At 42.3% G+C, this 25616-nt stretch overlaps 1 protein-coding gene across 8 annotated transcripts in view; it reads right to left on the bottom strand.

The window, feature by feature from the left end:
• The window catches only part of DAB1 (DAB adaptor protein 1), a 566655-nt gene that overhangs the window by 167789 nt on the left and 373250 nt on the right, over nt 1-25616 (bottom strand). For 2 of the 8 annotated variants that reach the window (XM_080406388.1, XM_080406389.1), the window contains exon 1: nt 6254-6544. The exons of the other annotated variants lie outside the window; for them this stretch is intronic. The gene's annotated coding sequence lies outside the window, so the exon portion shown is untranslated. Of the gene's footprint in view, nt 1-6253; nt 6545-25616 lie in introns of those variants that run through there. 8 annotated transcript variants of the gene reach the window in all.

The raw sequence follows: 25616 nt of genomic DNA, 5'->3' as shown, positions 1-25616 counted from the left end.
GGAAGTGGAGGGGTAAACAAACTCTAACTGGAAAGCCGAAAGGCTTTAAACACTACATTTTAAAAGAGAAGATATACACTTTTAAGCAAAAAAGCAACTCTTGTCAAAAGAGATGAAGCAAAATCTCCCTGAATGACACTGAATAAGCATAAGAGTCTTGCAGCTGGATACTTATTCTAAAACCAAAGAGCTGTTTTCATGTAACTGTTGCTATGATCTTGGATTTCTGCAGACCCACAACCTTCCTAAGCTTTCTAAGAATAAAACTGTGTAGGTTTAAAAAGTTCTTTTCCAAAACATGAACATACGTAGATTGATTGATAAGCTTCTGAGCGCACCTTGGGACCTAATACAGATAGACCTACGGGCCCTACTACTTAGAGAAAAACACCTGAAAAGGGATTTGCAAACTAGGAACCGCTTTAAGAGGCCACAACTGCAGTGCCTGGATGCTAATCAGCTCCCAATTAGCTTCAAAGCATGCTGGCCCCAACAAATACATTCAGTACCACTTATCATCAGCAACCCTGTGAAGAGGAAATGCAGCAATCACCCCACAGCAAAGCACACCTACCAGTATCCCTATAACATTGATGACAAAGATATTTATACTGCTTTATGCTACAAGAAAAAGCATTTTGGGGAGATTCCAGCTCCGCCTTCAGTAATAATGGGAGGACTTCGTATTAGAGAACTCTTGATTACCCTCAGTACTAAACAATCATACACTCATATTCAAGTATGAATAATTCTAGCAGCCTTAGTATTATCTCTTGATTGTCTGCCTTTTCACCAATGTCCTCTAAATGTAATTTTCCAGTAACTACCCACTGAGGAAAAGCACCTCCTGAAACCACAGGGACACTGCCTTACACCTAAATCTGAAGTTTTTGCAAGACAGCAATATGCCTGCTAAGAGAAAACAAAACGGCAAGCACACATGCATGATAGGATTATTTGATTCAATACAATATAAATTAGGTCAGACTCCTCTTTGGAGAATTCTGTGTCAAGAACTAGGTGGTCCACTAAATTTCTATTCATTTGCCTTCAGGCTTGGGGAATTGCAAAGACTCTCAAGAAACTGATGTTCTTCTACCCACAAGAGTAACCAGTATTGGGGGGGGGGGGGGGGGGGGGGGGGCAGGGATGTTAACCACTTGACAATATCTGGAGAGCTGAGAAATCTTGCTACAATAAAAAGAGCAGCTAATAAATCTTTGCATCTATGTAACACATACATACATACATGTATCTGTACACAGAGATATACAAAATTCAATTACAGAAAAAACTGCAAGTGCTTCTGTGTACTTAAGTATTACACTGCCCTATTTCTTTACGTTGTATATATCCTTAAGAAAAGGAACAATTTCTGCATCCTCATTAAACCAACAGTAATGGAATGCCAGGAGAAGCACTATCTGTAGAAAGCGCAAAGGATTACAGGCTGGAAACTCTGCCCTGAGCCTGCTCCCCAGCAGGCTTCTCCTGCTCAGGAACACTGAATTTTTAAAAGCTTACCCACAATTACCATCCTTTCCGATTCTATAAGCAACTAAAGTAAATCTTCACGCCTCCAAGGGCCAGAAGAGCATGCCAAATACTTCACATATCTTAGAAGAGGACTGAATCAGAGCAAGATGTGACAAGTAGCCCTTTAGCAGTCCTGTTGCTCCACTGTGGATGGATATGGTTAGGGCACGCAACTGAGTCTAAAGAGCTAGGTCTTGGATAGCTGCTTCCCCACAGCTGGGGACCTGACAGCCTACAGCCTTTGCACCTGCAAAGACACACAACTGGCCATTCCAGGGTATGAGCTTCACTGACTCCTCAAAAAGCAATATACTGATAAAGAGACAAAACCTGACAGGTCCCTCTCTGATCTGGTCCTTCAAAATGGTACAAGTCTTGAAAAGATCCACCACGGAAAACAAGTTGCACAAATCCTACGGTAACCAGCAAAGCTCATGCTAGCAGATTCTGGCAGAGGATTTGTGTAACTGAACGACTGAGAAGACAGAACATTAAGGACTTGTCACTACAACCTTTTTTACAAAAACTTCTTACAATGTTTCTTGCTCAAACAACTGAAACTCTTTCCGAAAAGAACAGGAAGTCTCATACTGCACAGCTGAAACCAACAAACACCGCTTATACCTGTAACACTCAAAAATGTGTTTGGTGGTTGTGTAAGATTTGATACACAGATGAGGTTGCACACAGTAGCACGGCAGCTTTCCTGTGACTTACAGTATTGGGTTTACTCACTTTTTCTAAGTTGTGACAATTCTACTGCCTTGAAACAGAAATGGAAGATAGATTCATGGGTGAAATTCTTAAACCACCACCATGAAATGCAATTCTGCTGTAGCTGGACTGGGCAAAAACTAATGTTAAGGGCAAAAACGTGACAATTAAAATATGAAAATGAAAACGTTTAAATCTGATTAATTACTTGGTTTAGAATATATGCTTTTCATTCTACTGTATCAAAATACTCATAATAAAACAGTGCAGCTGATGAAGTCAAGCACTCCCCCTTACAAAGGCTGGCAAATTTGCAGAACAGCACTTGAGGTTCAGATTAGTAAAATCCTAATGAATATCTACTCTAATACCCATGTAATTTCATGGAATGCATTTGCAAGTGGTACAAAAAAAAAAAAAAAAAGGGAGAGAGAGAGAGAAAACAACTACTGGCACAATTGAAGTCCAGACTGTGATTTTAGTGTCAGTTTAAAAGACTTAAGTGACAACAACCTAGAAGAAAGAAGATCCTGGTTCAACCCCAGGAAAGGAAGGATTGCAATAGAGATTACCAGTTCTTTCCCAGATCACAGTATGCCTCAATCTTGCACTGTAAGTACCAATGTCAACATACCCAATTTCATCGTTTTTGTCCCAGACACCAAAACTGTTTCCGTATTTTATCCAATTATTTCTTTACCAGAAGCACCCACTCCTTCCAGCACACCGTATGAGGAGCTGGATGCCCAGCACCGGCTCTTGAAAGGCTTTCCTGGAACTACATACATAAATGTTGCTTCTGCTGCCCTACACGTTGCAAGGCTTTACACTTCCTTTTGGGAGCCAACACCTGGCATCTCTGCACCTCAGCTTCCTACCCCTAAAAACAGGGCAGTACATAACTTAACTTTATCTCACAAATCCACTGGGCAGCTAAATGCTTTGAAGACAGAACTAGTACTGAACAAACAAAGCAGCAGAAGGGCTAAAGACAAGCACCGCTGAAACGATATCGAATAGTACAGGACATACAAGAGTCAAAGTAATAGCGTACTTTTATTCCTAAGTAATTGGCTGAGCAAACATTTTGTCATCCAGCAACTCTGATTAATTTTGCAAGAATGCTTGGGTAGTGTATATAAAAACCAAGTCATTACCTTGACTAAACATTGACTTGGACAGTTAACTTTAACCATGAAGACCTTGACTAAATATTGACTGGGAAAGTTAATTTAAACTATAAAGTCTAAAAAATCTTGTTCCTCTTAACTAGTATTTGCCATCACTTTAAAATGTAAACTTTAAAATGTAAAAATAGAGGTTCTCCCGCTTAACCAATATTTAGCTGTTGCTAAGTTCAATACAACTATCCTGTAAAATTTGAAATCTAAAATATTTAAAAGCAAACAGGCCTGTTAAGGATGAGACAGAAGGTCAGCCTTCACGTGCTTTACTTGAGCAAGGACTTCTCAAAAGTATTAGGAAAGAATCACAAGGTTGATGGTTTAAAATTATTTTGATACACATTTAAAAAACTGTGCCTTGTCCAAAGAACCAAGCAGGCTGACCACCAGAACAATGTGTTCATTCTGGTACCTCTACTTTTGAGGTCCTAGTAGTAGCTACTTCAAGTCTACATCCGCCACTACTGGCATCACTTCATCATGTGAGGCAATGGGCCAAAGGACATGCACAGGGTCTTTCAATAGCTGAAAAAAAAAAAAAAACCCACACCAAAAAAAAAAAAAAGAAAGAAAAAGAAGAAAATCAATTTCAATCCTCCTAAGATGAAACCACTGATGTGTGCAGTCACTAAAGTCCCAAAGGTAATCCTACAAGAAAACATGATGGTGTCCTCCATCACTGTGCTGAGATACAGTTAAAGTGCAGCAAAACCACATACGAGGTACAGTCCAAGATCAGCACCTGTATCAAAACACTCTAAGCAATAAATCTGAACTTCTAGACCAATGTGAACAGTGCATTTTAAATGTGTAACAAAACAAAGTGGTAATGACAAAAAGGCAAAGAATCTTACACTTCAGAAAGGCATTATGTGTTTGGCTACAGAAATAAACAATGACTGTGAATCCTGCACTAATTCAACCTACAGTTTCATTTCAAGAGTTTGAAAGCGCCTTTTAGCTTTGCGCCTTACTTCCTTTTTTAATATATCAGCTGCCTTTAGTGCACTCAATGAAAAATAGCTTAAAAGCAATTATAAAAGATACAAATCTCAGACAGGAACGGTAATATCAAACTAAGTGGTGAAAACTTGCTCTTCCATTATTTTTGAGTATAGTAGTAAGGAACAGATTGACACTGGCATTGGGGGAGTGGGGGGGTGAAGAATGAAAGAACAATAAACAATACAATCATCAGTAGTTTAACACAGCGCTGTGTCTTGCAACGGAAACATACTGTGAAACAGCTTGCAAGATAAGCTTCATCAACGATAAGTAATTTTTATTCCGTTTGAGTGGTTGAAAACAATAAACATGATTAAATGCTTCAGACATGCATTCAGAATTTAGACAAATGGCAAACAGTTCCAAGGACTCTGCTTTTAAAAGTACTTTGGGGAAAGACCTAACGATTAACCGGTATGAATCGTACAATACAACAGAAGTCCGGATGGAAATTAAAAACTTCCCACGCATCTGCAAGCTCCACGACCCTACGAACCAGAAAGGAGCTTTGTTATTTACTGCTCAGACGGTTACCGGCCCCAGTCCCCCATCTCCCCGCTTTACCATCCGGAGGCACGATCAACGCGCCAGCCGCGGAGGGCACCCCGCACGGCACAGCGGGGCGGCCTGGCTCGGGGGTCCCGCGGGGCCGCCCCCCGCCCCGGCCCGCGGAGGGCAGCCGAGCAGCGGTGCCTTCCCAACTTGAAGCTAATGCAAGTGGCTTCTAGTTAAGATGTTGCTGGTGATTTGGTGGCCGTGCGCAACAACAACAACAGCACCCCAAAACACGGGTTGGTTGGGGTTTTTTTGGTTGGTTTGTTGTTTTTTTACAAAGTAAAGGCTGTAAATGAGAGCTATACGGACCCGCGGCACCCGCACAGCAGCTGCTGGCCGGAGCCCCGCTCTGCTCGCACACCGAGGCCCGGGGCTCCCCCCCCCCGCAGCGGTTCCCGAGCCCAGGCACTGCGGGGCGAGCTCGCCCCTCACCCCGCCCGCCGCCCCTCAGCTCCGGGCGCCATTTCCCCGCCGATCCTCTGCGCGGCGTCTCCGGCCGCTTCTGCAGCTTCCCGGGGACGGCAGCGACGGCGCAGCCGAGCCCCGCCGGGATCCCTGCCCGCTGCCCGCTGCCCGCCGGCGCCGCGGCCCTGGCGGGCAGCGGGGGGCGCCTCCCCCGGCACGGCGCTGAGGGGAGCGGGCGCAACCGCCACCGAAGGCGCGACCGGCGCTTCCAGCTAAAGGGCGGCTGCGGCTGAAGCGACCTAGAGCTGCGCGGAGCGGCTGCACGCCCAGCCCGCGGGGCGGCCCCGGGGACCCCCGTCCCCCAGCACGGCCCGGGGGGCGCGGCGGTGAACCGCCCGCAGCCCAGCGCGTCTGTGGGTCCCTCTTCCAATTTTTTTTGTCTCCCCCCCCCCCCCCCCCGCCTTCCCGGGGACGGCGTGTCCGGGCTGGTGGGGGACGAGAGGCCGCCTGTGCCCCGCCGCTCGGCTGGGCGACGGCAACCGCGCACCCCGCGCCCCTCCAGCCGGCAAGTTACCGCCACTCGCAGGAGATTCCAGCCCTTTCCCCCCGCCTGCGGGTGACGGGAGAGAGCTGCGGGGAGCACGGGTAAAAATAAAAAACTTCCTTGGGAGACCGGTTGCCCTGCTGTTCCTGCTGCGGGAAGAGGGGATCCCCCCCTCACTGGAGGGAGCCCCGCACCCGCCACCGGCGCACCCCGGGGCGCAGCCGCCCGCCCCGCACCTGCTGCCGCGCCTGCCCGGGTACAGGCACACACCCCCCGGCCACCGAAGGGAGAAGGGAGCCGGCACCCTCACCTGCCCCTGCGAGCCCTCTCCTCCTCGCATTCCTCTGCTCCCCATCGTGGGCGCAGCAGCTGCTGTTATTCCTTAGGATACACATGGCTCGTCCATGCTGGGAGAGCCGCCTTCCCGCGCTGCCTGCCCTCTCCGGCCCCCGCCAGTGCGGCGCTGAGGCCAGAGGGAGGGGAAAAGGGAGGTGTGTGTGGCGGAGGAGAGCTGCTGATGAGGGGTCGGTCTCCTCCTCCTCCTCCTCTCCCAGGGCTGGGGGTCTCGGCGCCGTTGGTGCAGCTGGGCAGGGAGAAGGGGGGCGGCCGGGGCGGGATGGAGGGGGGGGAGCCTGGCCGGGCTTTCCGAGCTGAAGGGCGGGCGACGGACCGACGTCGCGCCCGCTCGCCCCCAACCTGTCACTCGCCTCTGGGGCAGCCCTGGTGTGAGGGAGCGGCTGGTGGCCCCGCCAGGGCAGCGGTCACCTAGCGGTGTCGGTGGAAGGGGCTTCCCCGGGGCGAGGGGCTGGAGGGGCGCGGGGAGGGCAGCCGGGCGGCCGCGCTCCCGCCCTCACTGACTGACTGACTGACTGACCGGCCGCTCTCCCGCCCTCACTGACTGACTGACTGACCGGCCGCTCTCCCGCCCTCACTGACTGACTGACTGACTGACTGACTGACCGGCCGCTCTCCCGCCCTCACTGACTGACTTAGCCGGTCAGTCGGTCAGTGAGGGCGACCGGCCGGCCCCTGCCCACGCGTGAACCCACCCCCCACCCCCGCCCCGCCCAAGCCACTCAGCGCAGCGGCGACCGCAGCCGGGCGACCCCCCTCGGGAGCCGGTGGCCCACGGCCCGTGTGGCGCACGCCCTCCCCCGCCGCCAGACCGCTGCTAGCGGCGTGTTTTTCTCATGGCTTCTCTCAGTCACCCATGAAAATTTAATGAGGCATTTAGGGCTGTTACCTTCAGAGTCAATGGAGGCAGCGTATTTAGCCTAATGCACTTGCTGCCGAGCCTATAAGTCTATTGCAGGCAGATCAGAAGTCATGGAGAGACTCTCCTTTCAACACAAAATTCACGACCCATTAAACTTATTCTGTGATAACAGCTTCTTTACAAACGGAGACCCACGGAAAACAGAGGCTGTCATGCACTTCCTGAAAGGGTTCTGCACGCAGAAGAGAAGTATGTTCACAGGGTTATTACTATTTTGGTGGTACTATCTCCAATTAAGGCATAAAAGCAGGTCTGCTCTCGCTAACTGAGGTAAACTACTAAAAGAAAAGCTTTTTGCAGCCTCCAGATAGATCTGATTCCCCTCCTGGGTCTGAGTGGCAGCGTCTCCTTTGGCTGACAGGGAAGAGGGCTCAAACCATCACGGAGTATCCGATCCGATCAGGAATTACGGGCGAGATCTTACGCTACACCAGTACCTACCTGCTGGCATGCACCCCTTGAGGTGGCAGCTGAGGATTGATGGCCAAGGTGCTCACAACACAGAAAAATGTCTACAGGTTGTTTTACCTCCAACTGACAGGCAGGAGACGGGAACCAACGTGGCAACGTGCTTCACAGGGCGAGGCGCGCCCACCCCAGAGCGGCGGGAAAGGCTGAGCAAACAGGCTGACTGAAGGTACGTGCAAAGACACGGTAAAATTCTCCAATGTTTCAGTTTCATCTCCCTCAATGATTCGTTCTGTAGCACATTAGGCATTAAGTACAAAAGATAAAGTCACCCAATAACCTTTATGACATAACAAAAATGCACGTCAGAAGTCATACCACATTTATAGAAGTAGTTGATGGAATGGAGACTTTTACTATAGGCCTGTTTTCTTCAATTCCATTTATTACAGGAATGAAAGGCAGAGTTTTCAATTGAACCCCCTTATTCTAATGTGGATTAAAAAAACTAAGTCCTAGTAGTAAACTTAACTGCAGCAACATTTTCTATTGGTGAGGATTTTGCCATCTCAGGAAGACAAAGAACTTAAAAAATAAAGTAACAGAAGTTACCTTTCCATTAGGAAATGACAGGCAGCATCCTCTATATGAGATGCAGCTATGCTTGTCTGTTAAGTCCAGTGAAATGGTGGTGATCCTCGGTTCCCAAAAGGCATATTTTTTTGTTGGGGAAAAGTAAATCAACTGCTCTACAACCTTGCCCATTACACTACAAAATGAAGTTGCATTTACCATGTTGCTGGCCTCAATGAGGTCCTGCAATTTACAGGAAAGGTGCTAGCTGGTGACTAAGAAGAGAAGGAACTTTGAATAAGTGTAAGCTTCACTCCCATTTCTGAAATTTGTGGATGCAAGTCACACATGCTAACGATATTTTTTAAATATAAAAGACTGTACTAGCTCACAGCTTGTAATATGAATGCAAATGAACTTGTAATTATACTATGCAATTTTCTACTTTTTAAAAAAAGCTATGAAAATAGAACAGACCTGAAGAGCAATATGAACTTCATTGTGTTCCTTCATTATGCAGGAGTTGCCATCAGCAATCTGCTCTGTTTTAATGTAAAATATTTTAGGCCATCACTTCGCAACACAAATTCTCACACGGGAACGCATATATGGTCACAGTTCCTCCTCTCTAGTGAAAAACATGACTAAGAAGCAAAGGAGCCAAAATTTTGGTGTGATGTTCGGCATAGTCTTCTTTTGTCTTTATCTTAAAGCTCATTTAAACTCCTCATTCCTATGTACTCCCTTCTGATGATGTACTACACAATAACAGAATAAGTGATAAACCATTAAGACTTATGTATTAAGAACCGTAGGCCAAAGGTGTCGTTTCCACCAACTACTGAGCAGCAGCAGGAGCTGAAGATGAGGAACTAAGAAAGTAGTTCCCTCAACTGTTCATTCCAATGTGTTGAATAGTCACCTCTGCAGCACTCTGTCCCTTAGTACTTGCTAAAAAACCCAAAGGGAAAGTAGTATCATTTTCTTACCTCTTGATTGGATTTGAGCTAACAGGACAATGATCATAAGCTATTTAAGTGTTCCAGTACACATACGCTGAGTTAGGGATGAATTCAATGTTACAACCAAGATTTAAAGAGTTGCCTCAAAATAGCAGTAAAATATCCTCTACTGATACCCGCACACCTGAATCTTAAGTAATTTCTTATATACAAATTACTTAAATATATATGTTATATACCTAATTTACAGTAAGAACTGCAGTTGCTAGTAAGCCGCTGTAAGAAGTACCCCACAGAGCAAAAAAGTCTACTTGGAAATAAGAGATAATTCACAGGATAATTATTGACAATGAATTCACTGATAATTCACAGTCAAGTTTTCTGACTCCCCAAGGAAAAAGGTACACAAAGAACTTCCCAGTTTCACCTCATAGGCAAGGTCATCAGCGTCAGTTAGCCCTGGTTAGGCATACAGGCTAGGAATGGTGCTGTTTCCTTTCAGGGCAGACCCAAACAAGGACCATTTGCTGAAAGACAGAACTCCCTTCCTAAAATCTGCTCTGGTGATACACATTTTTAGCATTCTATTGACCAAGGAGAAAGTTTCTTTTACTTAATCCACTTTTGTCCAGCTGCAAGTCTATGTGTTTCTCAGGTGAAATGCTGAGACAAGTATGCATGCTGTAAAACTAGTATCATCCTGCATAAATGGTAAATCACTAGTCCATAAACCCTGTAAGGTTGTTGTCAGTGCACATGTGTAGCATCCATTAGAATTAACGAGATCTGGACATCCTCTGAGATGGAATATAGGTCTTATTTTCATTAAATTAATTCATATATCTGAAGCCGTGCCACTGAGGGCCACCAAACAATGCTACAGAGAAATTTTGAGAGATGTTCGAGAAGGAGCTTTAGGGGGTGCTTTCAAAGAATCTAGACATGAGAGATATTTGTTACACTTTACTTGAGTCAAGTGTGATTTTTGGAGTATTCAAATTTTGAATAGATTTGGGTATTCAAATATTTGAAAAAAGAATCAGCCATTATTTCTGCTATTAATATCTTTCTAAAATACAGAACACTGTGCAGACCCATCCCTTGCCAATCAAGCTCTCAAAATGCCAACTTCCTCACAAAACCACTCTTCACATTTACTGATCTATATTGTAGCCCACAGCAGGATCATCTTGATCACTCTGGAGATACTCTACGTGAATAGTTCCTCACACAATAATGATTTCAGTTTAATAAGTTCCTCTAAGGCAATTAGGGACTGACTGAAAATAATACCTGCTGCATTACCAGTAGCTATGGTAGCCTACCTCCTACCATTGTAGCCATGCAGTTAGCTCCTTAGCCACTCGGCGACAATTAATCATGATTTGGCACTCATCCTCTATTTTATCAAATGGAAAGAAACTCATCTCTCTCATTCCACTAAAGATCTATTAAGAAAATTTTCTTAAAGGTATTCACTCAGCTAAGAGGTGACTGAACAGAATATGTTGCTGAACTACTCTTGCCTGTCAAAAAGATCTGTGTAGAAAAATTGTGGTGTTCCTTAACATTCTTGACCACATACTGCAATCTGGTGCAACACGTATTATCCTGAAAAGTCATTGACAGCTATTACAAGCCACCACATGGAAATACTAAAAATTAAGTCTTAAAGTTCCTGAAGCTCATCACTGGTTTCTGAAGATGGAGCTCCTACTGTGATGTAGCTTGGTCGCAGAAGGAACTCTTCCTTTCATGCATCTCAACTAAGATAGCACCATCCTGTAGTTACACATTCAAAAAAAATTCAGGAGCTTGGTTCAAATCTCAGCTCTGCCGCTGACTAGTTGTATGACCTTGGATGACAACCTGTAATTTATTTCTGTCCATCTCCACCACACCCGTTTCACAGGCCTACTATGAGACTTCCTCCACTAGTATTTGGAAGGACCACAGAGACATGTACATAAACACTAACCATTGTTACACACGTGACTATTCATTCCATTTTGAGTCCCGGGAGGAAAAACAGAAATTGTATCTTAGTGTTATATCTGCTAGCTCTTGTTATTCTCCATCACATATTCAAAACATTATTGATGCAACCCTAATGCAAACACTTTCCTCAACTGCAAATGAAGAGCTCCAACGTACAGTCTAAGACTACCTCTCTAAAATCAGGCAGATGGCAGCAAGTAGATGCCCGTCTTGCCAAATCATGGAACTTGTGAAAGCACTGGAGATTATGAACCCCATTATTTCCCGGATACCCAGGAAAGAGTCTTGGTTCTTCAAGTACAGCAATCAACTTCTTCACAAATCCAAACTGCTTCATCTTTCAAAATTCTTTTTGGCAAGGTGCATTTTCCTTCACAGCCAATTAACTGCAAACTCATTTAGAGTGGGTTTGTTTTTGCAAACGTGTCAGGTTCCAACCGAGCACGTGTTGCTAAGAGCATGATATATGCACATATTCTGAGTTCCATTGTTTTCTTATCCCCTCCCAGACATCACTGATGATCCACATAGAGACATCTCTGAATTTAATAAGCTCCTTTCTAGGAAAAGTTCATGGATGAAGATGATTTTCAGCATCCCTTATAAACTGAAAGTCCACATGTTCTGTATTACTTTGGAAAGTGTTCACACTAGTTTAAACACACACATAAACTGACAGCAAAGGGTATCTACTATGGAAAATTTATATCTATGATGGAAAATACACAAGATCTACTTTACAGAGAATTCTGAAATTTGGCTTTATTCTCAATTAGAAAGTAAAAATTTTTAACTCTCTACTTCTCCAAGAAGAAAGCTTATTGCAGCTTGTTCTTAAGATGTAGTCTAGCGAGCAGCCAACACATTTAAACTCTCTGATTTGGACAATCCTGCAACTTCTTTCTACTAAGTATATATGTATCTACTAAGAATATAGAAATAAAATTCATGATTTGTTCATTTTCAGGTGTTAGCTTTGCAATCAAAAACTTCAGACTCAGAGGTTCCTAAAGATCCTGGCTGTTGTCGTATTCCATGATTTTGACAGCAAAAGATCCACTTGCCATTGTAAAAATCATTTTTGTTAAAAACACACAGACAGATATGATATTTAGGACTGCATTCCCCTCAATTTCTGCCAAAATAACAGGTATTCAGAAGACAGCAGTTGTGTGTAGTGAATGTCCTAAGCAAGTAAGGTTGTTTTTCATTTCCTCTTATGTCATGTCACATTTTCATCTTTATATTTTCCTTTAAATATTTAGACAGAACAGAGAGTTTTAAACGTGTCATTGACACAAATAAATGTTTAAGCAGTCATTCTACTTTGGGTTCAGCTCTTGTCAGGTCTGATAAGTTAAATATCACTGGATTTGGTCAGTAATTGGATGGAAGACCTCTGAGGAAAACTCAAGTGCTGAAGCAAGTGGCACCAGTTACTCAGTAGGTGTTTTTCTTAACCTCAGGCTCATTCTGAAAAATGCCCTCAGCGTGGTATTATAAGCACTAGCTGAACACGGCATTTTCAAGTAAGATTTTTTACATGTTATTTCTGTTAGGCACTAGAAAAGATTCCTAACAGTTTCCTTTCAAACTTGCTTAGCCTGCTCTCAAGTTAGTTAAGCCCATTGCTAAGTAAAACTATCTTTGAAAGTATGAAACCAATTTTCCATCATTTTCCTGTTAATAATAATACATTTTAGAAACCTGTTGTTTAAATAGCAACTTGTACATTTCTTTGCCTTTACTGGGTACATTCCTGGCCTTTCCTTTTCCCCTCTCATTATGTTTCCAGTGGCCAACCTCTCAGTATAGCTCATGGGTACCAAAGCATAGATGTTTCCTTCTGCCATTTCAGAACCAATATCAGCATTTCCAAACCCAGGTATAACCCCCCTTTAACAGCTGCTGATTATTGACTGTTTTGCCAATGTTCCTTTGTGAGTGGAACTGACACTGATGGGACCATCATCCCCAAAACTCATCCACCCTTCAGGCTGTGGAGTACGCTGTCGCCAAGGACTAAGGAATTATGTGAGGCTGCTTCACCTGCTTATGAACTCAAGATTTCCAGGTACATGGTCCATCAGAAAACAACTGCCAGAGCCAACATCTACAGTTCAAATACAAGATCTCTGCACTTCTGGGACCCCTACAATACACCACAAAGTTAACATACAGGTAGAACTAGCTCCTGGGATGTCAGTTTTCTCTTTGTCCAGCAAGGAGGCTGGACCCTGGAGCTCCCAATAATCTCCATGGACTCTGCACAGTGACAGTTTGCACTAGTCTGGAAACCTCAGCCCTAGGCAGCATGCCAGAGCTCATCCAAATGCATTTGCCTAAGTTGATATTTCTGTAGTACGTTTCAAAACTTGACAAATCATTACTTTCTGATGTTTGGTATTCAGATTTTTTTATCTTTAAGCTTTCCAGGCAGAAATGTAAATTGCAAGTGCCACCATAGCAACTCAATGCAATAATATAAATCTTCAAATAACAATTTAAATGAAGGATGTTTGGAATATTTTTATTTTGTAATAAATTTGTAGGTGCCAACTAGATCAGGGCTTCATTTCTAAAGGGATTTTGCCATTTATCTAAAAAGACAATCCTTCACTTGAACGAGATTGCAACATTAGCCTGAGACAAAACACTGAGGGTTAACAAAACATCTCAAATGCATACTATTTATTTATATTAGAAAACTGCTCAATGGTGTGGTTTAGGTTCCTAAATTTCTATGTCACCTTTTGTTCCTGATTTTCTTATTCACATTTAATATGAAATTATGACAGAATCAAGACAGAACCTATAAAACCCAGTTTTGGAGTCCTCATCCACTGCCACAAAAGCAGAGAAAGTTCAAAGATTGTTAACAAACAGGCTTTTAAGAAAACTGATGGTTGTCATATGCTTAAGGCTCAGTCTGAGACTACCCAGCATATACATAGAAGAGATGACAGCTTTTCAGATATGTGGTTCCTCTGGCTAAGCTGGTATTTCTCTGAATCAGGGTGACACTCAACAAATCAGAGAATACAATGGCATCCCTCAACCCAATTGAGGGCTAAGTTCCAGTTTTAGATGCTAAGCACGCACTATGGCAACTTTTGGAAGGCTTACTTTCACATATATTGTGCATCAAAGAATGAATCTGTATGCCAACCTCTAGCAAAACTGACAAAAACAGCAGCATCAGTATCCAGAGAAGTTACATGGAATCGAGGTTACATACTGAATAAAAAGAAATCCAAGTTATTGTTAAGCTGAATAAGCCATTCCTTTCTGATTCCTTCATTTCTCATCAACATCTGCCTAAATGTATCTTCCTTTACAATAAAGTTTGTTTCCTCAACATAAAAATAAATTTGAACAAGAACATCGAGATGTTTGTCAGCTTTTAAGAGCAGGGAAAAATCCATGTTGTTTAAAAAACAAGGCTTTTGAACAGGCAAGCATGTTCACTCGGGACTTCAAATACATCATAGACATGGTCTTTAGCACAGAACAGAATCCAAATTTCATTAAACAAATAACGGACTACAAAAGATCTATAGCATTCAACTGAACAGTTACCTTCTGTTGAAACAGAAGTCCTTGGGTCTGAAAAATATCTATAAATAATACCGCTCAGGAGGGGGTGGTAAGCAAGACTAGATCTATCTGGCCTGTTGATTGGGAAGAAAGAGCGCTGTAGAACTCACGGCCAGGATGCATAATGCATAAGGAAATGGAAGCATGCAGCTTCCTCAGCCCTCATGCCCTTATATGTTCACTTCAGATCTGCAGTAACGCATGCTCCTGTCCTGCACATCACTATCCATATTTGTGCTTGGTACATAGTCTCTGGTGAAGGTCAGCATGACTTGGATTGGAGAAAGAAAAGTTGATGGGAAAACCTGCTGAAATTAAACAGTACCAGTAAATGAAACTAGAAGTTGCTAACATTTGTATCCGGGTAACCATAAATTGAGCTTCCCACTTTTCCTATTCTACTAACATCTTCCTTTTCTAATTCAGGGGGGGTGCGTAGCAGTCTGTGTGACATACCTACTCACTGCTTTGCCACCAACACAGCCTGGAAACGGAATCTCTCTCTCTATAGAATACTAATTTGCTACACCTTCAGAAGATGATTTTACATTGAGCTCAGGAAGCATGGATTTTGTATGTGTTTTGATGAGCCATCAACTATTTTAGATACTATTCAAGCTCACCAACAGATTTCAAAATGAAACAAAATCTCTCTCTCATCACATGCACAACAGGATATGACAGATGTCACAGAGAAACCAAGTAATAGCAGTTTTCATGGTTGAATTCAACAATTACCTCTGTGCTCCACTTCATGGACTCTGCCATAAAGCCCAATAAGCATGAGAGAGACACCTACGCTGCGGAGTGCAGTGTAAACTTTTATAAACAAAGTCCAGCAAGGCACCAGCCAGAAAACCACCCAAACCCCACCCAAGAGTTAGGTTGTATCTAATCTTGAATACGCTATGTCCTGTTGGAGCAAAGAAGGACGTGTGCTCCTGGAGAAAGAACAGAAGTGGTATTTCTTCTGGGAAGAGCAAAGAATATCGTGCCCATTTTTAGACTCTCATTTCAGTCTCATCAGTAATGGTATTCTGCTGGCAATTCCATCGCTGACCACTTGCAGCCAGTATGAACACACTGTAAACCCCCTCTTACAAAACAACAGCATTTGGCAGCCCCTTCCAAAACCCTCTCTAGATGAAAAGCCCAGTGAAGTTCCTTTTCTTCGGCTCATTGCACAGGAGTTGTACATGGTTTTTCTGTCTGTGTGTAATTTTCTCCTGTGACATGTACTCAAGGTTAAAATGCTGTCCTTTCTCCTTGGTGATATCTGTCACTGAACTATCAAAATATACATGTTAGAGAGCTTGCCAAGTGGATAGTCAAGTGATGCAAAGATAGGCCTTTGATGCACATTGTGACCTTAGTGCATTCCCTTTAAACATCTAAAAAAAGGGAAGGAAAAGAGCCTCTTTTCCATTTGGGGGGGGGGGAGAGGGCATTAAGAGGCTCTTCGGGTACAGTAGTCTTCACATTTATTGCAATTATTACAGCCCCAGAGGCTTCAGCTGAGGTCAGAATCACTTTATGATGAGCAGTGTAAGACATAAATCAAGAGAAAAGCCTTCTCTCAAAAATGCATAAAGGATAAAATGCTAAAAAAGCTAGCAAGAAAACATCCTCATCCCTGTTTCCATAACAAGAAAAGGAGGCATAGGGCATAAGTGAGCTTTTCTCCAAAATCCCAGCAGAGCCTGTGGCAAAGCCAGTGGGAAGAACCCAGGTCTTTGCCAGCTGCTAGGCTGGCACCTTCAATTCAGAACAACACAACTACAACACAGACCTCATCTTCCAGGGACTGCAGCTCTTTCACATCATGCATGGCCTTTGAAGAGACCTTGCAGACCAGTAAATCAGCATCTACAGAGCCAGTTGCATACATGGGCCTCTCCGTTATAATGGCAGTTTGTTAGTTTCTCTGTGTTTGCTACAAGGGAAGAAAAGAAAACCACAAGCTTTGGACAATACAAATATTAGCTGTAGGAAGCATTCAGGCCATGCATCTGGCACAAGGTCTAACTCCTCTCTTTTACCTGGTCTGCATATCCAGCTGAGAATGTCCATTTTACTATCTATTCACCTGGCCTGCTGTTTGAATACTCTCTGTGATTTAAACTTCGCCACACCAAAGAGCATTGAAGCTCAAACATGACTCAGAGCATGGTTTAACAACAATCATATGGGAACTATCTCATTTTAGTTAAAAGGGAATAGGATTTAATGCAATTAAGAGCTTCTAATGATGTAATAAAGACAACTAAAAAAAATAATCAAGGCAAGCGGGCAAGAAGCAATCACCTTTCTGTCCACAAACAGAAAAATAATGACAGTCTGATTGTTCTTAGGGTCACCAAGGCCAGAATGTGCAAAATGACCTTCATTAAGTCATACTTCGTACTTTTGCTAGGGGACTGTTGCATCTGCTCCTTTCAATTTGGCTTGTTTGAGTAACAAAGCTCCCAGTGATCATCTAAACCTCATTTGAAGCACCTGTGAACAATTCATTATATTAATATAACAGCAGGGGAGGAGTCCAGATACTAATAAATAGGTTGCTGAGCAGCTCTTGTTGCCAAGGTTGCTTTATCCAGCAAAGAAATGTCCCCTCCACCCTAAAGCTTGGGCACTGCACTGAGACACTGGGATCTATTGTACCACAACCTGTCAGAACACACATCTGGTCGCAGAGAGGCATGTAAACTAATTTTTCCCTCTTAAAACAGTTGATAAACTTGTGTCTAATATTTCTAAAAGACTCCAGCATGATTTGGAACAGTTTGTTCTCAGTTAAGACAGAACAAATGTTCTCCAGCTAAAGGTGGCTATGAAAGGCATTTGGTAATGATTTGTACCAGCTGGGCTTCTCATTACTTTGAATAGATTTGTGTAAATCAGCATACAAAAATAAGCAAGTGGTCAATGCCTTTAATTGCATTTGGATATAGTGTCGTAATAGCAAATATCTGAACGTTTGTATTTTTCCTCACATCCTGCGGTTACAAAAACCAGATTTTTTTTTAATAGAAAGAAGAGCAGCAAAAAGATTTTGCTGCTAACATCTATTTAGTCTGGTTTCATTTAGTCACATTTTGCAAATGTCAGTGAAAAGCAAAGGTCATCTGGGTAAAAAACCTATGCTACGGATCAGTACAATTACAGAATGCAGAGTAGCACGGGGTTAAGCAATAAGCTTAGGAGGAAAACTTATCTGCAGTATCAGATGTATGTGTGGTAAAATACTGCTCATGGACCAGCATACCTATCACCTTAAAAAAGTAGAAAAAAAAGATATTGTTTATGTTACTATACTTCAAGATCTTTTTCCAAAGAAACAGAGGAGCATGTCACGTTTTCAATTCATTGCCTCTTTTTTTATGTTTGGGCAGCTTTGAAACAGCCTTGTTCTTGCCAACCAGTTTGCAGACCAGAGCATCCCAGTGGCGCTCCTGCTGCAGTCAATCTTTCTTCCATTGCAACAAAGGGACCATAGGAAATTATAAACAAAGTCCCCATAGAAGACATAGGCTGTATTCCTCACCCTACAAACAACCCTTGAAAAATACATAAAGGCCTACTTTTAAACATGTTTAACATCTAAGTCAGTATGCATTAAATACCTAAACCCCTTTACAGTGCTCTCTAGTACTTGTCTTCTGTCTCTATTATTCTGCTGGGTATGGGAGTATTTCCAGCCACCTCATGACACCCTATAAGCTTCGATGAGTTTGAGTTGGTACAGCTCACTGAGAAACTTGAATGTGCAGTTAATAATTATAAAGTATCTTGCCCTTACAGATTTGGCTGAAAGTTTGTTACTATTATTATTCTGGAAGGCACAGAAAATCCATACAGAAGTGTCTCAAGACAGTTGAACTGGAATAGGCATGGCCCCATTTTCATCCCTTTATATAAAGAATAGAAAATTAGAAAAGGAAGGATATTACATATATCAACAGCCAGGAGGGAGAACATTTTAAACACAGAAGTTAATACAATCAATATAATTTTATATCAATATAACAGAGTAAACAACATAACTCTCATAACATCACAACCTCACATTTCCTATGTCACCAAAGACATGGATTAAAGATTATTTCTTTCAGCCAATCTTCTCTTTACAAGACAACCTTTTTATCCTGTAAATACATTTGTTGGTTTCCCACAATCCAGTCAAACATATAAGAAAAGCCACAAAGATTTCCAATTACTATTTTAAACTTTCAATTAATTATTTTAAACTTAGAAGCCGTAAAGTAACTGAAATCTATTTATCTATTTGCTATCTAGCTAGCTAGCAAAAATTGGTAATTGTCACACTGCTTGTGGGGTATCAAATATAAACAAACATTTGCACACATACTATGAAATCTTCTCCAGCAACATGAAATAGAAGAATAGACAAAACTGCTTTTATTTAAAAAAAAAAGGTAATTTTTATCATTTTTGTGTAAGGGATGATCATTTGAAACCTTTCTTTGAGCCAAAAAGAATCACATGACACAAGCAGGTTGACGGATTTTCAGTAATTGTATCTTTCACATCTATCTTCTGCATAGATAGCTATGAAATAAATACTGTGTGTGAGCAAGTATAAAAATGTACTTGAGCTACTTCTGTTAAGATAGAATCTCATCTCCTTGAAATTGCCTTTCACATGAAAGATGCCCAATGACAACCAGCAGTTTAACTAGCTAGGAATATATATAGTCAGCTACCACTCAGCCTTAAACTGTTATCTGATTTGTCCCATAAAGCAAAATATATGAGGTACACGATACAGCATGGGGATAATGTACAATAAACATAACTTACACAGCAGGAAAATGAGTTCCCATTGGATCATCTCACAACAGAATCAACTGTGTAAGAATCTGCCCAATCTGATCAAACTGTTTTCTTGTTTATATTCCTGTATCCCATAAGCATAATTAAAATCAGTCTTTTTGGTAAGATAGTTCTTTGATAGCTTTTAAATTAAATGAAGCCTGTCAAAACTAATTTTTTCCCCCTTTTGAAAATACAATGTGCATTACTTGCTGCAGGGGCAAGGAAATAAAATCATATATTCTCTTCTCAGCCTTTGCCTCTGCATCTTTACAGAGCACGCAATCACCGTTGTCTTTTTAGGCCTCTTCTCAGGACAAGAGAAGCCATGGTTCATAATGAATGGAAGGTATTTAGAAGACTTTCAAAAATCAAGAAGTTAAAAGCTATCAAGACTTCTGAATAACAGCTCACTAAATATGTTTACCATTTAACAAGGATTATTAACTTATGTCTCCATTAAAAGATTAAGGGAAAATGGATTTCTTTGTAAGACTTTTTACAATAGTTATTTTCTCTTAATGAACGCAGACTCTGTGTCAAGTCTTATCCATAGTTCTGTGGTTACGTAATTCTGTACACCTTAATCATCACTTTAGATGCTCGGCATCTCTTTAAAGGTATAAGTGTTTGGAAAAAAAGTCTTCATAGAGCTTGCATTCTCAGAAAAAAAAATCTAGAGAATCAAAGGCAGAAGTTCTGGGGTAACTTTCTTCACCTAAGCATGCGTTTTATAAATGTTTGCATTGAGGAATTTTGAACACGTAACCCACACACCACAGAAAAGCACAGAAGTTGTGGCTTCAAGGCCCAGGGGCCCGCTATGAGTTTGAACTGTTAGATACTGAGTAAAAATAGGTCAGGAGGACCCGTGCCCTGAGGAACTTATCATCTACACAGCTGATACAGTCTTTGGCTGGAAGGGAACCTAGAATGCATATTTTGACAGCAACAAGTTTATTATTCTAATTCATGATTTCTGAATGAAGAAAAAGAGCATTATTAGGTAACCTAATGAGATGAGAACAAAAGGAGATGGAGTAGGGAAGTCTGGCACAGAAAGGATGGTGAGGGAGGCACACGTGCAGGAAAGCTGAAACGGGGATACCGTGCCGAAGGGACAGATGGAGTCAGAGCAAGGCTGTGACACAGGTCCCTCCACAGCTTGTGGGTGGGCAGACAACACGAGCTCGGTTCTAATTGCTGCTTTTGCACAGGCAGGTCTATGCACAACAAATTCATTACTGTTTATAAAAACAAGCATGTCAAAACCAGCTTTTGATTCGATCTAGCCACATTCCTGATTTACACCATTAATGGGCTTCTAAGTTCTATGGTTTGATAGCATTATGCAGACTTTATTTTGAAGAGTTGGGGGGGGGGGGGAAATCACCATAGCAGGTTGGAACAAATTTGGCCATAAATACATTTGTAGGAAAGAGTAATTCCCCTTATGGTTCCCCAAACTTCCCCTTATTGTCATAGGTTCACTGCAAACAGTCTGAAATTTTGTCTTTTTTCATTGACCATTTCAATCTAGCTTTTTTCTGTTGTGTTTTTTAAATTATTTCTTAATTAGATTACAAATACTTTCTAGAAAAACTGCAAAGCACTGCCTCTGAGCTGGTTCCTGATAATAGTACAATTTAAATGTATATTAACTCAATGTTTTAATTTCAAACTGAATGCAAATTAAATTAATCTTTCAACAGAAACAGTAACTTGTCGTTTTCCTCAGTGCTTGCCTCACGCAAAATTTGTTCACTATTTAAAAAGCCATGTTTTAAACCTAAAGTAAAAAAAAAAAAAGGTAATTGACTTCAGAACAAGCCCTGTGTTGTCTTGTGTAACACCAGATGTGTACTTGGTGGAGGGACGTCACCAAGACAGTTTTATCATTTTCCAGTCAGTGCTCTTGCTACAAGCTTACATACAGTCTTGCAAGCTGTTGGAAATCGTATTATACTTTTCTGGTGTACCACTGTCTGCCTCACTACTGTCTGGGAGCCTACTTTGAGGTATTGACGTACATATTTCTTGATTTTCTTGACTTAGTTAAAGAGCTTGGTTTAACCACAAAATCTGTTTTCCTAATAAAGAGCTATAGGGTGACTAGTTTGTGTAATTAATTCCTTCTCACGCTACAGCACTTGCCAGCTTCGTCCAGAAAGCAGTGGAGTAGGGAGGGACCGCTACTTATAAATAAAGCGATACCAACCCCTTGCTGTTTGGCCAGTGACCCCTCGTGTCCCCAGGGAGGACAGCTGGGGAGGCGTCCCTGATCCCCATGGGACTCTCTACTTCACAGGCCTGGAAAAGGGCAATCAGTGCCAATTGCTCATTAACCTTCTCCTCTGCTGGAAATCTATTAGCACGCCTGGTTATGAAAACATCTTTATGAGAGCAGAGCCAGGGAAATGGAGGTGCAGGGTGTGGTGGGAAGGGTCACACATCATCAGCAAGCAACTAAAGGAAGTGGAAGGAGTGGTGACATTACAGGATTTTAGTTTCCATTAGCATCACAAAAATAACACATTCATCAAAATAATAACTTATTTTCCACAGGACCTATTTACCCCTGAGACCAGAGTCTCTTCCTCCTGACAGTTAAATTATGGAGAAGTATCTCCCAGGATTTATCTTTGATTGTAAGCTATTAGTTATTTCTGTTTAGGACACCTCGGAACAATTTTAGCCAATGCTGCCTGGAAAGGTTTGGGGTGAGTTCTGATATTCGGTATCAGCTCTGTGGGCAGAACACAGAAGTGACCAGTTATTCTCAGAGGTTTTCTAAGTCTTGAGTCCTTAAAAATAATGTTAACTGTAGAGCTTAAATCAGCACTGTCGGGGGCACCCAGTGTTCCTCTTAAGACAGCAGCCCAAGGCTGCCAGAGGCATTACCATTGCTCTATTGAAGCTTGCTGTGAGGTGGAAGTACTACCCAGGAGTTCGTGACTTTGTAGCTGTAAAAAAGGATATAACCATCAGATCTTATTATACCATCGTATGCACAACCCAGTGGAAAGGGAAAATACAATACAGGAGTCTGGGGACCAAGAAATCCTAGAACAGTTATCCATTGGCAGGAAAAAAAAGCCAAAATGCAAACCCCAAACAAGTGGAAGAGCACATTTAACTTTCCAGCTGCATAGTACAGACACCGCCACTAAGAGTACACATCCTTACGATCTTCTTGTGACTGACACACTAATGAGCAAATTTCCTGCAGGCTTGCCCTCCCTACTAGTTTTTAGCTGTGCACACTAGCCAGCACAACCTGGTTCATTAATAACGTTGCATTTGTCGGAGGCTGTGGAGCAGTCAGTTTGCCTAAAACATTTTTTGCAAAGACTTCATCGATCCAGGATGAATTTTCTGATCAAAATCCATGAAAGAGACAGAGATAAGAGAAATCTAGGTTTAAGTTCATGTCCTCCCTAATTCAAGTCCAAGTATTCAGTCTCTCATTCCCCTCCCCTTTAGCTCACTGAATATTTATTCTTACAAAGTGGAAGGGCTTTAAACAGAAGAGATCAAAAGCAACAGAACAAATCCTCAGCCCTGTGGCTGACTCCCCCTTCACGTGGGCTGTAGGACAACCAGTTAAAAGCCCTGCTCCCAGTTACGTGCCCACCCAGCTTCCCCAGGGCTGCTTCCCCCATCCACGCTGCCACCTCACAGTCCATCAGAGGGCTGGGAATAGGAAAAAGCTTCTGATTCTTGGCCATTACACATGCAATTAATGCCTTTTTGTGTTGTTATTAATAAACGTTACCATTTTTAGAGCTGCAGGTCTGTACTTGATGCTTCCCTCCCCATCCTACCAGCCTTTGTAGGAACATTTCAGGTATTCACTGTTCTTCCCCTTAATGACAGCTCATTGAAGGGAAACACTATTAATGTTTCAGTGGTGCTCACTGTATGCAGGATAGCAACGCAATATTATCTTAGGTTATTTTTATGTTAGCTTTGTGCACTGAGTAGTAGTATTGCCAGCAAAGCGATCAGGCAGGACTTCACACGTAATTACAGCCTGAGAATGAAGTTTGATGACTTGCAGAAAACATCAGGAGATTGATCTACTACTGAAGAAATAAGGCCCGATTCTAACAACTATTAGAAATTAAAATAAGCATTCCCTTGCCAGGACACATTTGTTTTAATTTTAACACAGACTGATGAGTGACACTATAAACACTGCTTTTGTTAAAATCTTAATACAAGTATCTATGCACAAGGAAGAAATAATTGGGTGGTGGCTTTGCCTTCTGACAGAGGAAAAAGCCTATTTAAAAAAAACACCTATTACTTCCCTCAGACAGGCCTTGTAGGTTAGCTACAAGGAACTCATAGGTCACATAAAAGTGCAATGATAAAAAATGCAGGTGCTGTGAAACATTTATAAAGTGAAAGTATGAGGGAGTATGTAGTTTAGAATCTGAAATGACATTTTGGCATGGAACAGATCTCCCATGGGGTAGTTTTGAAACTTCCAGAAATTCTTAAAATGACATCTTTCAAAATGAACAAACATCAAATGTGATGAAGTCGTTACCTCAAAGTGCTTCACTGATAAGTCAGGCTGGGAATATGCTAAAAATAACTTGCCCAGTTTTACATCTTGCAGGACTGATGTGGCAGGCACGTCGTGCTGGGAGCTGTGACCTGCACGGGGAATGCCCGCACCATCCGCCGGTACCGTTTCTATTAACTCAGGTTTGTTTTGGCAGATGGGGAAACGCGTCCAGAGGGGTGAGTCAAGGGCACGTCCACACCATGCAGAGGGGCACAGTGGCTGGACGCCGGGCAGGCACTGACACCAGTCAGCACAAGCCATCCAGAGGTGTGGTATGACCCAAAATGGCACTGAGGAGGGGACAATAGTGGCATCTCTGCCCCGTGACTGCCAGGACAGCATACGCTTGGTTTATGTGGTTAGTGGCACAAAGAGCACTCTCAAAAGGCTGAATTTATAGTATTGAGGCTGTTTAGTTTAGAGAGGAAACGAGAGAGCAGGAAATGAATGGTACAATCCAGGCATATAACCATTTATTTAATAAGTTCTGTGGAATTCAAGAAAAAAAACTGTTAAGAGGAAATTCCTTTTTTGTGCAATGCATAATTAACCCATGGACCCCTTTTCCCCAGCCCTTACTAAACATTAAAGCACAATAGGATAATATGGATTTGCTACTGTTCTTAGGTTTGCTATGGTTCTTTTCTTTCCTAAAAATGGAAAACCTGAGGTGCTAACCATAAGCTGACAGGAGTCTGGCAATTACAGGTATAGTATTTCACAGTAAGTTTCTTCTCTCTGAATTAAAGTTACTAGCCATTGACAAAAACAGAAGAAAAGAATAAATGTTCCATTGCTTTTGCCCACCGCTGATTTTCCTTTAAATGCAGGGATGCTTTCGCATTAATTTCCTTAACTTTTACAGGTACAAGCAGAAGTCTGCCTTCTGCCCCCAAATGAAAAGTTTACTGAAAATAAAACCTCTCCACACAATCAGAATAATGCTTTGTACAAAATCTACTATAAACTTGTAGAGACACTTCTGTCACCTTTGCCTTGACCAGCTGATTCTGAGGGAAGCTGAGTTACCTTGCTGCACCCATGTCAGTCCTTTCTCCATCACCAGAGGTGCTAGCCATGCCGATCTACTGCCACCACTCCACATTTGATCTCTCAGTTCTTCCATTTGGTTCTACCACTGGAATCTGGGTTAATTTTAAGATATGTAAGTAGCAGAGTTTTCTTTCCTCCTATATGCACTTCCATAAATCCAGGTTAGTAAACAACTCTGCGTGCACTCCCTTGCTCTTTGGGCTTCCACACAGCAACTAGGGAAAGGAAACAAAACCTCGTGTGAAAACCTGATCTACTTAGTCTCTTGTCCACAGAGGAGCCAAAAGACAGAAGAGAAACACAGGTTCAGGCTAGACCCAGAGCTGCAGCTCTCACACTGCATTAGAACTGAGACCATTGGGAATGTCTTTCCCACACGGTTTCAGTTCAGCCCTGT

The sequence above is a fragment of the Falco punctatus genome (assembly GCF_963210335.1).
Source record: "Falco punctatus genome assembly, chromosome: 11".
NCBI lineage: Eukaryota > Metazoa > Chordata > Aves > Falconiformes > Falconidae > Falco > Falco punctatus.
Note: the sequence above shows the minus strand (reverse complement) of the source record. Positions and strands in the feature narration are given on the sequence as shown.